General features: G+C 42.1%; 1 non-coding gene across 1 annotated transcript; it reads right to left on the bottom strand.

Annotated features, from left to right (window-relative positions):
* Positions 1-330: 330 nt before the first annotated feature.
* LOC131219764 (small nucleolar RNA R71) lies at positions 331-437 on the bottom strand. The gene has a single exon (XR_009158409.1). It is a non-coding gene; the product is annotated as a small nucleolar RNA R71 (small nucleolar RNA).
* Between the last annotated feature and the right edge of the window lie 5,707 nt (positions 438-6,144).

The raw sequence follows: 6,144 nt of genomic DNA, 5'->3' as shown, positions 1-6,144 counted from the left end.
CCGGCGGGGGTGAGTACGCCCTCATGTATGGTTTTTCCTGAGAATGAAGGACACATGGATATCAAGCCAGGGGTGATCCAACTCCTCCCTAAATTTCATGGGCTTGAGTCAGAGAATCCTTACTTACATTTAAAAGAATTTGACGAGATCATAGCTACCTTATACTTTCTTAACGTGTCTGATGACACGGTCAGGTTGAAACTCTTTCCCTTTTCTTTGAAAGAGAAAGCCAAGACGTGGTTACATTTACTACGTCCTCGATCAATTGGCAAATGGAATGACATGGCAAGGGAGTTCATTAAGAAGTTTTTCCCATACCATAAGACGAACACCCTAAGAAAGTCGATCATGAACTTCGCCCAAAGGAAAGATGAAACATTCTTCCAATGTTGGGAGCGGTTCAAGGATCTTGTCAGTTCATGCCCACAACATGGTTTTGAAACGTGGCGCATCACGAACTTTTTCTATGATGGACTAACATCTCCCATGGGCCAATTAGTCGAGACGATGTGTAATGGGGAGTTTATGAATAAAGGAGTCGATGAAGTGTGGGATTACTTTGATAAACTTGCTGAAAACACACAAACATGGGATATCTCTCCTAGACCTAGTACTACGTCTAGGCCGACTCACTCCAAGGAAATGGGTGGAATGTATCTCTTGAGAGAAGACAATGATATTAATGCTAAGGTAGCTAATCTCACTAGGAAACTCGAGGCCATGGAATTTAAGAAGGATAAGGCTAAGGAAATTGTTTGTAACATCTGTGGTTGCAGCATTCATACTACTGAAAACTGTCCAACTATCTCTGCCTTTCAAGAGGTATTAAATGAGCAATCCAATGCTGTAAGCAATTACCAAAGACCTTTCAGTGGGCCCACCTCTAACACATACAATCCTGGCTGGAGAAATCATCCCAACTTCAGTTGGAGGAATGGACAAACCACTACACCTCAAGGTTACATAAATCAAAATCCAACTCAAGAGAAACCTCAAGAGGATTCGGTTCTGAAACATTTTCAAAAGCAAGAGCTTTTCAATCAGGGTATGCTACAGGCCTTTCAAGACCTAACAAAAGCAATACAAGGACTTAAGGCTGAACATACGATTAGGAACAAGGGGAGCTTCCCAGCTCAACCTCTTCCCAATCCTAAACCGCAATATGAAGTTAGCGACCCAAGCTCTTCAAATCAGATGGAGTAAGCTAAATCCATCACCACTCTTAGGAGTGGAAAGGTCATTGACAAAACCATTCCAGTTAGGGCTGAAAAGCCTAAGGACCCGGAAGTGGATAAAGAAGATGGATCTAGCCATGCCCCACCAGAGTTAGAACCGGAACCTCAAGGAAAGCCGGTTGCTCCATTTCCCCAACGGTTGGTTGCACCAAAATCGCTCTCTAACTCTCAGGATATTCTAGAGGTGTTGAAACAAGTGAAGGTCAACATTCCACTACTTGATGCCGTGAAACAAATACCTTCATATGCCAAATTCTTGAAAGACTTATGTACGACCAAAAGACGGCAAAATATTCAAAAGAAAATCTTCCTGACTGAGAAAGTGAGTGTCATCCTAAAGCAAGATGTGCCGCAAAAATTCAAAGACCCCGGTAGCCCAACCATATCATGTGTAATTGGGGACCATCGAATTGATCACGCACTTCTTGACTTAGGAGCGAGCGTTAATCTTATCCCCTACTTGGTATATAAACAGTTGGGCTTAGGTGAATTAAAACCCACCTTAACCACACTACAACTTGCTGATCGCTCTGTTCGTATACCAAGAGGGATAATTGAGGATGTATTGGTCCAGGTTGATCGATTTTACTACCCAGTTGATTTCATCATCCTGGATACCGAACCCATCGGTAACACAAGCACTCAGATTCCCGTCATTCTTGGTCGCCCATTCCTTGCCACTTCAAACGCAATTATCAATTGCAGGAATGGTGTCATGAGTATGTCTTTCGGGAATATGACATTAGAAATGAATATCTTTTTCAACATGGCCAGACGGATAGAGGAAGATGACGATATCTACGATATTAACATGATCGATACTTTCGTGGATGACAGGACACCCCTTACCTTATCCTCTGATCCTCTAGAGACGTGCCTGGCCCACTCCCATGAGTTTGATGATGACATAATTAGGGAGACGTGTGCCATGCTTGATGCGGTATCGGTACTTGAAGTTAACCGGTGGAGGCCACAATTTGAAGAGTTACCCCAAACTGATGAAGTGTCTCTACCGTCTAACCTCAAGCCACCGAAGCTTGACCTAAAACCTTTGCCCTCTGATTTAAAATATGCATACTTAGGTCAAGATGAGACATACCCGGTGGTGATTTCTGCCCACCTTGAGAAAGAACAAGAGAGTATGCTCATATCTACTCTCCTAGAGCATAAGGGAGCCCTTGGATGGACAATCGCGGACCTCAAGGGAATCGACCCCTCGATTTGTACTCACCGCATATATCTTGAGGATAATGCGAAGACCGCTCGGCAACCACAACGTAGACTAAATCCAAACATGAAGGAAGTGGTTAAGGCCGAGGTTCTTAAACTATTGGATGTGGGTATCATATACCCTATATCTGATAGTCAATGGGTGAGTCCAACTCAAGTGGTTCCTAAGAAGTCCGGGATCACCATCGTAGCCAATGCCAATAATGAACTCGTGCCGACTAGAGTCACTACTGGTTGGAGGATGTGCATTGACTACAGAAAATTAAATACCGTCACGAGGAAAGTTCACTTTCCTTTGCCCTTCATTGATCAGATCTTGGAAAGGTTAGCTGGTCATTCCTATTATAGTTTCCTTGACGGGTATTCGGGCTACAACCAGATAAAGATTGCCTCTGAAGATCAAGAAAAGACTACGTTTACATGTCCCTACGGCACCTTTGCTTACCGAAGGATGCCGTTTGGACTATGTAATGCCCTTGCCACCTTCCAGCGATGTATGATGAGCATATTTTCTGACATGGTGGGGCAATATTTAGAGGTCTTCATGGACGATTTCTCTGTCTTCGGTCCATCTTTCAGCGAGTGCTTGGAAAGTCTTAAATGCGTGCTGAAGAGATGTGAAGAAAAGAACTTGGTACTTAATTAGGAGAAGTGTCATTTCATGGTTCAGAAGGGAATTATCCTTGGACACATTATTTCATCCAAAGGAATCGAGGTGGATAAGGCAAAGATCGATCTTATCTCTAACCTACCTCCACCCAAGAACATAAGGGACGTGCGATCCTTCCTAGGACACGCCGGGTTTTACAGAAGATTCATAAAGGACTTTAGTCTCATCTCTCGTCCTCTATGTAATCTACTTCAAAAGGATGCACCATACGAGTGGACTAAACCATGTCAGGAAGCTTTCACTAAGCTTAAGGGCATATTGACTAGTGCACCCATCATACAGCCACCTGACTGGAGCATTCCTTTTGAACTTATGTGCGACGCGTCTGATTATGCTCTTGGGGCAGTTCTAGGCCAAAGAAAAGATAAAAAACCCTACGTTATTCATTACGCAAGTAAGACTCTAAATCCTGCCCAAGTGAACTACTCGACTACGGAATATTAACTCTTAGCCGTAGTGTTCGCCTTGGACAAATTTAGGTCCTACTTGATTGGATCCAAGATCATTATTTATACTGATCACGCAGCACTTAAGTATCTTCTGTCTAAGAATGATGCTAAGCCCCGCCTGATACGATGAATCCTCCTACTCCAGGAATTTGACCTAGAGATAAAAGATAAAAAGGGAGTAGAGAATGTAGTGGCTGACCATCTTTCTCGCCTTAATCCCTCTGATTCCCTTGAAACAACACATATCAATGACATTTTCCCCGATGAACAATTGTTCAGAGTCTCCCATTCACCTTGGTTCGCTGATATTGCTAATTATTTTGCCACAGGTTCCATACCGACACATTGGACTGCGCAAGATAAGAAGAAATTTTTCACCAAGGTACGTAACTTTTTCTGGGATGATCCGTATTTGTTTAAATATTGCCCAGACCAAATCCTGAGGAGATGTGTGCCAGACGATGAGCATCAAAGTATCATCTCCTTTTGTCACTCACAGGCCTGTGGTGGTCACTTTTCTGCTAAAAAGACCACGGCCAAGATTTTGTAGTGTGGCTTTTACTAGCCCACTATGTTCAGGGACACTGACAAGTTTTGCAAAGCTTGTGAGCGTTGTCAAAAATTGGGAGCGTTGTCCCGTCGAAATATGATGCCTTTGAATCCCATTCTTATCATTGAGGCATTTGATTGCTGGGGCATTGATTTCATGGGGCCATTCCCCCAATCTTTTGGGAATTTATATATTTTGCTTGCCGTAGACTATGTCACTAAATGGGTCGAAGCGATTCCATGTCGAACTAATGACCATCGCACGGTCATTAAATTCCTGAAAGAAAACATCCTTTCCCGATTTGGAACGCCTCGAGCTATCATTAGTGATGGGGGCTCACACTTTTGTAATAGACCATTTGAGAGTTTAATGAAAAAATACGGCATCTCTCATAAGGTGAGCACCCCATACCACCCACAGACAAGTGGGCAAGTTGAGATTTCCAATAGGGAGATCAAACACATTTTGGAAAAAAACGGTTAACCCTGACCATAAGGATTGGTCAATTCGATTGACCGATGCCCTATGGGCGTACCGTACTGCTTTTAAAACTCCTATTGGAATGTCTCCATTTAGACTTGTCTATGGGAAAGCTTGCCACTTGCCTGTGGAGTTGGAACATAAAGCCTACTGGGCGATCAAAAATTTGAATTTCAATTTGGACAACGCTGGCTCGCTACGCAAACTTCAGTTAAATGAACTCGAAGAAATCCGGAACGACGCTTATGAGAACTCAAGAATTTACAAGGACAAGATGAAGATGTTTCATGACCAACATATTTTACGAAAATCATTCACGCCAGGCCAGAAAGTCCTCTTGTATAACTCTCGATTACATCTCTTTCCGGGTAAACTTCGATCTCGTTGGACCGGCCCTTTTACTGTTATCACCGCTTACTCTCATGGGGCCGTCGAGATAAGAGACCCCGACAATGGCAAGGAGTTTAAAGTAAATGGACATCGCTTAAAGCCATTTGTCGAGAAATTTGATTCAGAGGACATGTCCATACCTTTGACTGATCCTGTTTACCAGGATTGATTTCCTAGTCTGATGCAGGTATAGGTAGGTTTTCTGTTTTCATAGGAATAGGATAGACGGTGAACTTCGCGCTCCTGGGAGCCAACTCAGCTTTTCTTTCTGTTTCATTTTCCTAGTTAGTTAGTTCAATGTTTGTGGGTAACATTACTGCAAACCCTCACGAGACTACAACTCGTCCACTAGGGGCAACCTAGGGGTTTAAAGGCTTGTTGCATACGCTAAATGCAATCGAGAGTACCTGCGAAAGTGGTGTAGGTAGGATTTCATTTTTGTTATTTTTATTTTACTTTTGTTGATTTCTCTCTTGTGCTGACTCGCTTTTACGTTGATGTTTTTGAGAAAGCCTTTTGATTCTTTTGTCCAGGTACTATCTTTCCATCACTCCTCTTATATTTTTGTTGTCCCATGTGCATTGCATGCTTATTTCAATTACATTGAGGACAATGTAGATTTTAGGTTGGGGGTGGGAGATTAGGGTTCCTAATCAGTGTTTTCTTGGTCTTGAGCAAAAATTGTGAAAATTTTTCAAAAATTTTTCTGACATTTTTGTGAATCCGAAGTGATTTTGACAACCATTTTGGATTTAGAATTACAAGATGAGTGATATTGGTAATTTATGACTCTTAGATTCAGTTATTTATTATATTAGATTTCACAGTTAAGTTTGAAGTGTTAATCTCTGATTAGAAGTTGTAAACATTGATTGAGTTATGATCTCACATGTCACATCTCGCTTTCACATTAAGGTTTCAGTTTGATATTGAAGGATTTACTTGGTACTCACTAAGCTTGAAGGGAACCAACCTGATAAATTGAAAGGATTGGGCGAATGGTCTACACCATAGTTTTGCTCCCTATAGGTGTAGATTTAATTCCCTATGAATGATATGTGAAAAATTTGGGTGTACAGTCTTCATCATAGGTTTGCTCCCTGTAGAGGAGGATTTGATTCCCCTTCTTGGCGTTACTTT

The sequence above is a fragment of the Magnolia sinica genome, chromosome 11 (assembly GCF_029962835.1).
Source record: "Magnolia sinica isolate HGM2019 chromosome 11, MsV1, whole genome shotgun sequence".
NCBI classification, from domain to species: Eukaryota; Viridiplantae; Streptophyta; class Magnoliopsida; order Magnoliales; family Magnoliaceae; genus Magnolia; species Magnolia sinica.
This window is presented reverse-complemented; position numbering and strand designations above follow the sequence as displayed.